At 42.2% G+C, this 12,481-nt stretch overlaps 1 protein-coding gene and 1 long non-coding RNA gene across 2 annotated transcripts in view; one reads left to right on the forward strand and one right to left on the reverse strand.

Moving 5' to 3' along the window:
* LOC117162852 (uncharacterized) overlaps window positions 1-12,481 on the reverse strand; it is a 49,384-nt gene that overhangs the window by 22,210 nt on the left and 14,693 nt on the right. The window lies entirely within an intron of this gene.
* On the forward strand, window positions 1,896-6,787 carry LOC143304883 (uncharacterized). Its single transcript, XR_013061523.1, has 2 exons — window positions 1,896-2,092; window positions 5,827-6,787. It is a non-coding gene; the product is annotated as an uncharacterized LOC143304883 (long non-coding RNA).

The following is a 12,481-nucleotide window of genomic DNA, read 5'->3' on the forward strand; positions in this document are numbered from 1 at the left end:
TTCGGTCGTCCCGCCTTGGATAGCGAAACCGTCCTTCTTCTAACGTTGTCTATTGTTTCCCTCATACCTATGTAAGAACTACCAACTACGTGCCTTTAGTCACGCAGGCACTCTTAAATGTAAACGAACCACAGAAAGACGACGTACTCGGTTTTATTTATTTTCAACTGATTTCTAATTCGAACTACCTTACGATATTACATTACTCCTAAAACTAAGCTCTGAAATCTGAGCATATATATATATATATATATATATATATATATATATATATATGTCGGAGATGAAAAGAACACCGGAGCCTTTGGAATTTTGGATAACCCCGCAACATTGTAACCTAGAGTCTACTATAGCTGTAATCAAACAATTGTAGTTATTCAACCCGATTGTAATTATTCGAGAATTGTGATAATGAGCTTGGGCTCGAGGCGACAGTCAGTCGCCGAACGTAGCCGCGGTCACGGGATGAACGTTTTGCCTAACAAGGTATGGAGTAATTCTATAGCTCTCCTTAAAAGAAATATTCGTGGCGACACGCGACAGTAAACATTCCAACGGTTTCTGTCCCGTGGCTCGCCACACGCAGACCCTATTCTTCGAGTAAGATGATTGCCAGATGTCGATGCGTCTCCGCAGTACATGTTCGGCTAGCCCGAGGGCCCGTAATAAATCTTAAGTCTCCCACTAGCAACTTTCCCTCGAGGGCGGCTAACATCCTTTTCTAACCACCGATATAGAGATTGACCAATTAGCAGCAACGCCAATTTCCCTTACTTTCTGAACGAAGGCTTTTCTCGACGAATCCGATGATCTCGTGTCCTTAGACACACCCCATTATAGTTTTCCTCTGTGGCATCATCGAGACAGGAAAGGCATTTCTCGCTCGCGATCTCATCGATCAAGGAGTAACGCCTTCGCGATCAGTGATTATTTTCAGACTTAGACTTTGTGTGAACGTTCTGTCGTCATCCCGTTGGCCGCGGATTCGTTATTGAGCCCGAGAACATCGTCACTAGCGTCGCGAGTGCCGAACCGCTGTGATCAACTGTTAAGACTGTAATAATTCTATCATTGCAATGAACTACGCCTGTGTGTACTGTATCAATGGCTAATCCTCGAGAAGATTCATTTGACGCCCACAACCCCATTCCCAGTGATGATCCGACATCAGAAGTGGGATTCGAACGGTTGCGAACGCTGGAAGGGCAGGTCGCTACCATGAGCAACCTGATGCATACGCTGATGCAACGACCAAATACGGGAATCACCAAATTCCCACATTTTAACCCAGAAGTCGCAGGCGCCGACCCAGCCGCGTGGTGCGCGGCTGTTAGTATGGCCATGGAGGACAACCCCCTGCGAGGCGGCGCGCTATACTCTGCCTTAAGTGACTCTCTACAGGGTTCTGCAGCACATTGGCTGGCGCGAACAACGGGAAACGGAGAAATTACTTGGCCTAAAGTTAAGGAACGATTCCTTACACAGTTCGGTGGCCGAGAGACGACGTCCTCATCGTTAATCAAGGTATCCAGGGAACCGCGGGGAGCGGGCGAATCCACGGGGGCGTTTGCCGGCCGTGTCCGCTCCCTCCTGCAGATGCGGTGGCAACATTCTACGCTAGACGAAATACTTAACGCTGTCACTCTCTACATATTAATTCCACACGACCAACGTCTTAAACGACTGGCCCTCACGAGCGATATCAGAACGGAGGACCAATTCCTGAGCGAAATGCGACCCTTTTGTTACGAAGAAGAGTCGACATCTTCGCCGAGATATGCACCGGCGGAACCCGAAGCTAAGCGACGCAAGTTATCGGGCCACCAGACGAGGTGTCATTACTGTGGTACTCTCGGACACAGAATCAAGGACTGCCGCAAGAGGATGCAGGGCGGACAACAGAGGGATGCACGACGCCAGGAAGGAAACCGACCGGCCGCACCGTCTAAGGTGGTCTGCTACAGGTGTCATGCGGAAGGCCATATCGCACCTAACTGCCCGGCACGACGGGACGGTGGACCAGGACTCAAGGATGAGCGTAAAGTCAACTCCTGCGTGGTGGAGTCCCCAGCCGGTAGTCTAAGTCATCTGGGTGAGTCGTTCCCATTTTACTTCGATTCCGGAGCCGAGTGCTCATTAATTAGAGAATCTGTCGCTCCGAAATTCTCCGGAAGGAGAACGACAGATATAGTAGTTATGCGAGGAATAGGAAACACCTGCGTTAAGAGTACCTCCCAGATCTTATCTACGGTGCGCATTAACTGTTTTACATTGGAGATAACCTTCCACGTTCTGGCCGATAGTCACTTACATTATGATATCATGATTGGCCGCGAGATCTTAAGCCAGGGTTTTGATGTAACTATTACACGGAATAGCGTCGATATTTGTAAAACGAAGACTATTGATGCCTGTAGTAAAACCTCCGAGGACGAGATCAATATCAATGCGGTTGACACTGACGTAGTTGGCAACGATAAAAGTCGGTTAATTTCTGTCCTCGAGAAATTCAAAGATTCATTCATTACGGGCTTCCCACGTACTCGCGTAAGCACGGGCCAGTTAGAAATACGGTTAATCGATCCTAATGTTACCGTGCAAGGAAGCCCCTACCGACTTAGCGAAGAAGAGCGTAGGATAGTGCGTGAGAGAATAGACGAGTTAATTAGAGCAAAAATCGTGAGGCCGAGCAGCTCGCCGTTCGCGAGCCCTGTCTTACTTGTAAAGAAGAAGGACGGCTCAGATAGACTGTGCGTAGATTTTCGGGCACTAAATAAAAATACGGTCGCGGACCGGTATCCCCTACCCCTCATCGCGGATCAAATCGCGAGATTGCAGAAGGCGAGATACTTCATTAGCCTGGACATGGCCAGCGGATTCCATCAAATTCCCATTCATCCTAATTCGACGGAATATACGGCGTTCGTTACACCCGACGGGCAATACGAATACGTGACTATGCCGTTCGGTTTGAAAAACGCACCGTCCGTTTTCCAAAGGGCCATTCTCAACGCCTTAGGCGACCTCGCGTATTCGTTCGTTGTTGTTTACTTGGACGACGTCCTAATTATCGCCGACTCAATAGATCAAGCTCTAGAAAGGTTGAGCACCGTATTAGATACCCTCGTGAAAGCCGGATTCTCCTTTAACTTTTCGAAGTGCTCCTTTTTAAAGACATCGGTACTCTACTTGGGATACGTAATCCGTAACGGAGAAGTCCGTCCAAACCCGGGTAAAATACAAGCCTTGAGTTCTTTACCTGCACCGTCGACCGTCACACAACTTAGACAATTCATAGGTTTGGCCTCTTATTTCCGAAGCTTCATTCCCAAATTTTCACAAGTAATGAAACCCCTGTACGCACTTACCTCGAGTAACAAGAATATACCTTGGACGGATAGGCACCAACAGATAAGACAAAAGGTAATTTCCGTCCTGACTGACGCGCCGGTTCTGATGATATTTGACCCCAATTACCCCATAGAACTACATACGGACGCTAGCTCGGAAGGATATGGAGCCATTCTAATGCACAGGGTCGAAGGCAAAAATCGAGTAGTGGAGTATTATAGCAAAAGGACTAGCCCTGCGGAATCTAGGTATCATTCCTACGAATTGGAAACGTTAGCGGTTGTAAACGCCGTCAAACACTTCCGTCATTACTTACACGGACGAGAATTTCTCGTCGTCACCGATTGCAACTCCCTGAAAGCATCCAGTAGTAAGGTACACTTGAACGACAGGGTTTACAGATGGTGGGCTTACCTGCAAACTTTTACCTTCGACATTATGTACCGGGAAGGTAAACGAATGGCCCACGTAGATTTCTTTTCGCGAAATCCCGTAGACTTGGATCGCAGTACGTTTAGCAAAATCGTAGAGAAAGAAATTAACCTAACCGAAATCTCCGACGATTGGCTACTAGCGGAACAACGTCGCGACCCACAAATTGCCGAGATCGTCGATAAATTACAGAACGAAGAGCTCGCGGAAGATGTCGCGAATACGTATGAGTTACGGTCCGGCACCCTTCACCGTAAAATACAGAGAAAAGGTAGAACTCTCTGCCTGCCCATCGTTCCGAGAGGGTTTAGGTGGTCTGTTATTAACCATGTGCACCAGTCCATTATGCACTTAGGTTGGGATAAAACGCTTGAGAAACTGTACGAGTATTACTGGTTCGAAGGAATGGCGAAGTATGTTCGCAAATTCGTAGAGAACTGTCATGCTTGTCGAGTTTCAAAGGCGAGTTCGGGTAGAGTACAAGCCGAACTACACCCCATACCTAAGACCAGTATACCTTGGCATACGGTTCATATGGACATAACGGGCAAACTAAGCGGTAAAAACGATTCGAAGGAATACGTCGTTGTGTTGGTCGACGCCTTCACCAAGTTCGTATATTTGCACCATACCCGTAAGTTAGACTCCGTTAACACCATTAAAGCGCTTAAGTCCGCTATATTTTTGTTCGGCAGTCCCTGCCGGATAATAGCGGATCAGGGAAGATGTTTTACGGGCAAAGAATTTCGCGACTTTTGTCAAAGTAAACACATAAAACTCCATTTAATTGCGACCGGAGCTAGTAGGGCCAACGGGCAGGTAGAGCGTATTATGAGTACGCTAAAAAACATGTTCACAACAATAGAAACCACCGGGCGGTCCTGGCAAGACGCGATCGGGGAAATACAACTAGCCTTGAATTGTACCACCAACCGCGTGACTAAGTCAAGCCCGTTGGAACTACTAATCGGTAAAACAGCGAGACCCTACGGCTTATCCCTACCCGACAGTATCGAAGAAAGAGAGGTAAATATCTCCCATGTAAGACAGCAGGCGATAAAGAATATAGAAGCAAGCGCCAAATACGATAAGGATAGGTTCGACGAAAACAAAGCTAAAATAGTTAGGTTCAACCTTGGCGATTTCGTATTACGCAAGAACGAGGAACGGAACCAGACGAAGTTAGATCCGAAATTCAGGGGTCCGTTCGTAATAGCAGAGATTTTGGAAGGAGATAGATATACCCTAAAAACCTTAGACGGCAAACGATCATATAAGGACAGACACGACAGACTGAGAAAGATGCCAGAAGGTTGCGTCCCTGCTGAGTTAGACGTCTGCGGTGATGACGACGGCGGTGATAATAACGATGCAAGTACACTGACCTCAGAGGATCATTAACACTGCGTTGTGGTCATAGTAATACACCGAGTGGTTTTATGTGCTTTTGTTGTAACCCGGTGAGTGGGTTGATGTGCTTTTGTTGTAACCCGGTGAGTGGGTTGATGTGCTTTTGTTGTAACCCGTTGAGTGGGTTGATGTGCTTTTGTTGTAACCCGTTGAGTGGGTTGATGTGTTTCTGTTGTAGCCCGTTGAGTGGGTTGATGTGCTTTTGTTGTAACCCGTTGAGTGGGTTGATATGCTTTTTGTTGTAACCCGTTGAGTGGGGTTACGTGCTTTTGTTGTAACCCGTTGAGTGGGGTTACGTGCTTTTGTTGTAACCCGTTGAGTGGGCTTACGTACTTTCTGGGTGTAATGCACCCAACGTGGCAATATGATCCAACAAACTGAGGTTCACCAGTGTACGAAATCGAAAATGATCTGTTGTGTCATTACGGTCTGACTGGCGACTCACAGAACGCACCTGACACTTTGAGTACAAATTATAACATTACAAATTCCTATTCTCTTTTATTTTTCTGTTGTCAAACCTCCGAACGAAACTTTGTTATTGCACTGGACCCTTGACTTACTTAGACATTTAGTTAAATCGTAAACAATGTCGGTTGTAGCGAATCTAATGTAAGAAATACGATATTTTAGTTACACACGAGGACGTGTGATAGTCAGGATGGCCGTGTCGGAGATGAAAAGAACACCGGAGCCTTTGGAATTTTGGATAACCCCGCAACATTGTAACCTAGAGTCTACTATAGCTGTAATCAAACAATTGTAGTTATTCAACCCGATTGTAATTATTCGAGAATTGTGATAATGAGCTTGGGCTCGAGGCGACAGTCAGTCGCCGAACGTAGCCGCGGTCACGGGATGAACGTTTTGCCTAACAAGGTATGGAGTAATTCTATAGCTCTCCTTAAAAGAAATATTCGTGGCGACACGCGACAGTAAACATTCCAACGGTTTCTGTCCCGTGGCTCGCCACACGCAGACCCTATTCTTCGAGTAAGATGATTGCCAGATGTCGATGCGTCTCCGCAGTACATGTTCGGCTAGCCCGAGGGCCCGTAATAAATCTTAAGGTTTAGTTAACTAAAGTCCTTCAAACAGACAAACAGTCTTTGTCCCAGCTACGGGAAGATAGGGGAGACATATTTTTTAACGAACGGCGTCTCCCACTAGCAACTTTCCCTCGAGGGCGGCTAACATCCTTTTCTAACCACCGATATAGAGATTGACCAATTAGCAGCAACGCCAATTTCCCTTACTTTCTGAACGAAGGCTTTTCTCGACGAATCCGATGATCTCGTGTCCTTAGACACACCCCATTATAGTTTTCCTCTGTGGCATCATCGAGACAGGAAAGGCATTTCTCGCTCGCGATCTCATCGATCAAGGAGTAACGCCTTCGCGATCAGTGATTATTTTCAGACTTAGACTTTGTGTGAACGTTCTGTCGTCATCCCGTTGGCCGCGGATTCGTTATTGAGCCCGAGAACATCGTCACTAGCGTCGCGAGTGCCGAACCGCTGTGATCAACTGTTAAGACTGTAATAATTCTATCATTGCAATAAACTACGCCTGTGTGTACTGTATCAATGGCTAATCCTCGAGAAGATTCATTTGACGCCCACAACCCCATTCCCAGTGATGATCCGACATATATATATATATATATCAGAGATGAAAGGACACCGGAACCTCTCCTTTGGAATTTTGGGAAAGTCCCTTAACACTTTAATCTAGATTCTACCATAGCCGTAATTAAGCGATTGCCGCCATTCAATCCGATTGTATTTGTTCCAGATTTATGATAGTGAGCTTGGGCTCGAGGCGACAACCAGTCGCCGAACGTAGCCGCGGTCAAGGGATGAACGTTTTTACCTAACAGAGGTATGGAGTGATTCTATAGCTCTCCTTAAAAGAAATAGTTGTAGCGGCACGCGACAGTAAACATTCCAACGATTTCTGTGCCGTGGCTCGCCACACACAAGTCCTATTCTTCGGGTAAGATGATTAACAGACGTCGACGCATCTCCACAGTACATGTTCAGCTAGCCTGAGGACCCGTTATAAATCTTAAGATTTAATTAACTAAAGTCCTTCAAACCGACAAACAGTCATTGTACCAACTACAAGAAGATAGGGGAAATCTATTTTTCTCACGAACGACGCTTCCCGCTAGCAATTTTCCCTCAAGGATCCTCCTCTAACCACCAACATGGAAATTGACCAATTAACAGCAACGTCAGTTTCCCTCACTTTCCGAACGAAGGCATCTCTCCACGAATCCGATGATCTCGTGTCCTTAGACACACCCCAACGCGACGGAGACTTATTCCCTCGTGAGGTCACATTAGCTAGTCACATAGCGTCCTTACGCTCGGTGGATATTCTATGTTATAACAAAGAGTTAGTTCAGTAATACTTGAACCGTAAACAAGGAAGTTGGGTACAACGTGGACCTTGGAAGAAGGCGCATTCTGTTATCCCGTTAATCGCGGAATTATTGAACCTAGGATCATTGTTATTAGCTTCTCGAGTATCTGATTACCACAGTTACTTGCCATATTCTGTAATAATCATATTTACACTAGTACATATCTCCTCTATTGCATAACAATAATGTCTAATCCAAATAAAGATTTGTTTCACGCCCCTAACCCTAATCATAATGTGAACCCGACATATATATGTAATTAATTAGCTTTTGTTTTGTTCAATTTTCCTCTTATTGCTAGTATAGTAAAACAGTTATATCAATAAAAGTCACAACCTGCTTTCTCTCTCATACTTATCCTTCTTTCAATTCTTTAAATAATGCTCTCTTGCATATTTTATCTTAAAGTTCTTGTTAAAAAATATATGATCCGTCAGAGTTTTTGCTAATGATGTTCGCTTCGATATATGTTGTCAAGGACATTTTCCTGAGCAATTTCTAGAAGATTTTAGCGATCGCCTGTTATTCCCTAAGAAATTATCAATAAAAAATATTTATAAAAAACAATGTATAGTATTCATTTACATATAGTAGAGAAACACTGTTCTCGTTGCTCGCTCTACTCGCTCGTAAAAAGGGTAGTCCAACCTAATACCAGTTTCATATGCGAGCGAACAAGAAATTTTTAGAAATGTTTCTTTGGCCGAAAGTTAGAGAAGCCGCTTCGCTCGCATATGGAACATTGGGTTGGAATAGATTTTTATGAACTCGCAGAGTTCGCGGACCGAGTGGAACGACCAACATATGTGATGTTCCTTTCAAATAAAAACTAGGAAATAAACACGTACGTCCGTATTTGCAATTCACAGTCACATATATTTACATATAGGCAGAATATAATGTACAAGGTATTAAAAAAATTATTTGTAATTGCTTTGGGGGGGGGGGGTGATGCTACATCTTTAAATCTGCGGAGATCTGTTGAAAAAATGATTCGCAAAACTGATTTTGAACATGATATTCAAAATCAAATTTTTTTACCGCGTCATATAGTACTTATCACGAAGAACATTTGTTCATCATGGTTTGCAAATGACCCGTTCATTTGAAAAAAATCTTTAAGGTTCCATTATCCCTTAAACTAATTTTGTTATTATATTGCGATAATATATTACGAATAAAAGACAATACAAGCAGAAAAATAAAGAAATAATATAATAATGATACGATATTATTATTGTATTAATACAAAATTAATAATATTATGAACATAATAATAAGTAATAAAGTTTAGAAAGCGTGCTGGGAATTGTTCTTTGTTCAAGACCTGATGGAAGATCACAGCGTGAAGTAGAAGTTTCAGATCGTCGATTGGGGTTAGGTTGATTTCCACTCGACGCTCGTTGTGTACATTGACGTAAGAAAGAGCAAGTGTCGTTTGTGCAGTGTACGTATAAATCTATTGATGTATTTGCGAACAATAGCTTATCGAGTAGGAATTTCACAAGAAACAGTAAGAAGAATAATACGTAAAGAAGGTCTATGTTTTTATATGGTTCATATAATGCAAGAACTTTGTACGGTAGATTATACGGTACGGTAAATAGAGAAAAAATCGATATTTCTTAGGCAATCTGTCCACGATACTACATATCTGACTTTAAAATATGAACAAAATCAGTTAAAAAATTCAGGACACTTTAAATACCTGTTCCTAAGAGAACAGATTTTTGCAACAGCAAAAAATTTGGCCTTGTTAATCATGTTCAGTGTTGAGGTTATTCGATGTGTAAACAGAGAGAACACGTGGATAAATTGTAAGACAGAAAATATATTTAAATAGAAGTGTAATTATAAGTAAGAATACAATTTGAGCTGGTCCAGATCCGCACGCTAGCTGTGTTACCCAATAACTGAAAACCCCGAAGCCAACGTCGCCTGTCTACTGTTTATGGCCTGACTTCGTCGCAGTCTTTTGTCTACACGCTGTCAATGGCTTCAGTGCTTGAGAAAACTAAAAAGACCAGATGTAGAATTTTCTTAGAAGTGGTAACCATTTCAACATTCAGGAAATTTAGCGTTCCACTTTTTTGACAAATAAATTTTTTAACACGCTGTACATAGTAGTAGCAATATGCTTCTGTTAATAAATTTTTAAGGACTAACGAGTGATGGCTAAAATCTTCTGGAAGTTAATCAGAAGTGTGTCCTTGTCAACATATATCAAGGCCCAAGGTATTGGTGCTGGCTTCCCTTTTGTTAGTATTTATTTGACTATGTAATTGTATATATGTACTATTTGATCCGCTTCAATGTGATTTCGGCCTATTTTCAAGAAGGAAAGGGGAAATATAACCCTCCCTCCTTTTTATCGATTTACTTTCGCGTTTCGTCTCAAAATTATGTTAAATTTTGCTTGTTACAGTACCACGCCAAAAGAATTTACCTATAATTCTCAATGAGAGTTGATTGAAAATAGTTCAGTCGAGTAATAATAACTCCATTTGATTTTAGGATTGAGTTCGACTCTATTTTATTTTGAATTTCTTGAATTTCCTTATAAGATTTCGAGTATGTTGCTGGTCCGTGATTGAATGTTGCTTTTTTCACTATGAAGTGATATGTGTCATCAACGGCATCAAAAGACACAATGAGGAACCGAACGCACAAGACAAGATAGATAGTTTATTTTCTAACTGTGAGCACAGGAACTACTACATACTTAATCCTTAAAGAACAGGGCACAGTAGATAATTATTATTATTAAATAATTTCCATTGAAGTACTTTTTACTATCAACTCAACATATGTATAAATATATGTATATAAATGAAATGAATGCAAATGAATTTTAGAGAATTTTAAAGAATGCTTTGCACTGTTTCGGTAAAGTTATAATTCAGTCCTAAGCGGTACAAAGTAAAGTGTATAATTTATTTATTTCAATTTACAATGAAGAACGCAAGAATGATCATTAGATCGCTTATGCAAATAATAAATTTTCATTATTTTTAAAAATGCAATAATTATTTTAAGTTTAACTGGGAATTGTCAAGATTTATAGCTACTTCGTTTATGATTAATAAATATTGATTGGGTGAAACTATAGAACCGTAACGTCTTTTCCGATTTCAATGACTTTTGAATATGTTGTCAAGTGCATGATTGCGAACAACTACCTTCTTTAACTATCTAAGAAATCTATCTATATCATTACAATGAATTCTGTTTATAAATTACATATCATATATGTAGGGTTTACATTAGAATTAGGGTTAGGGGCGTGAAACGAATCTGCGTTTGGGTGACACGTTGTCGTTATGCAATAGAGAAGACATTGACTAGTGCAAATACGATTATTATAGAACCGGACAAGTAACCGTAGTAGTTAGGTACTCGAGAAACTAATGACAATGATCCTAGGTTCAATAACGAATCCGCGGTCGACGGGATGATAGATGAACGTACTCACAAAATCTAAGTCGGACGCGTAATATTCACTGATCGTAAAGAGTTATTCCTTTCATCAATGAGATCGCGAGCGAGAATGCCTTTCCCGTCCCGATGATGCTACAGAGGAAAACTATAATGGGGTGTGTCTAAGGACACGAGATCATCGGATTCGTCGAGAAAAGCCTTCGTTCAGAAAGTAAGGGAAATTGGCGTTGCTGCTAATTGGTCAATCTCCATATCGGTGGTTAGAAAAAGATGCTAGCCGCCCTCGAGGGAAAGTTGCTAGTGGGAGACGCCGCTCGTTGAAAAATATGTCTCCCCTATCTTCCCGTAGTTGGGACAAAGACTGTTTGTCTGTTTGAAGGACTTTAGTTAACTAAACCTTAAGATTTATAACGGGCCCTCGGGCTAGCCGAACATGTACTGCGGAGACGCATCGACATCTGGCAATTATCTTACTCGAAGAATAGGGTCTGCGTGTGGCGAGCCACGGGACAGAAACCGTTGGAATGTTTACTGTCGCGTGTCGCCACGAATATTTCTTTTAAGGAGAGCTATAGAATTACTCCATACCTTTGTTAGACAAAGCGTTCATCCCTTGACCGCGGCTACGTTGGGCGACAGACTGTCACCTCGAGCCAAAGCTCACCGTCACTAATCTCGAACAATTACAATCGGATTGAATAACTACAATAGTTTAGTTACAGTTATAGTAGACTTTAGATTGCAATGTTGCGGGGCTATCCAAAGGTTCCGGTGTCCTTTCATCTTCGACATATAGATATACATGTATATGTGACGAAATATACTAAAGCAATATTGACCCTTTGTCGCTGAAAGTATCAAACTACAAAACTTCCTTTCAAATTTTCAGAATAAGGAAATCAGGATCATGATAAATAATTGGAACATAATTAAAAATAATATATCTTCTCTATAAGATAATGAATACATTGGTTCATTTAATTTTTATGGATATTCAAACGCTTCTGTGAAATAAAACGTCAAGATTATAGAGTATAAAATTCATAGCTATGAAATAACTAAAACTCTGATGTATTATTAAAAATATACGTTTGGTTGTATGTAGTGATACATACAAAGATTACATGTACAAACCCATAATTAACACAATGCTACCGCAACCATTCTGCAATCTACCTTGCCCAAAACACTCTTCCAGTCACCTCCAAACTCAGTTCGCTGTGGAGTGCCGAAGCGTGCAGACGTGTCTCTAGTGCCCAGCGTAGTCCGAAAACAACACGTGTCGCCCAACCGTCGAAAGAGAACACAGCCAAGTGTCCCTTACCCTTTAGGGAGAAGAAAATCCCACGCACCTAACCCCAACCCGAATACTAGCTTCATAGCCTCACGACTAGTTATTCATTCCGAATTAACTAGCTCGAT

Source organism: Bombus vancouverensis, unplaced genomic scaffold (assembly GCF_051014615.1).
Source record: "Bombus vancouverensis nearcticus unplaced genomic scaffold, iyBomVanc1_principal scaffold0061, whole genome shotgun sequence".
Lineage (NCBI taxonomy): Eukaryota > Metazoa > Arthropoda > Insecta > Hymenoptera > Apidae > Bombus > Bombus vancouverensis.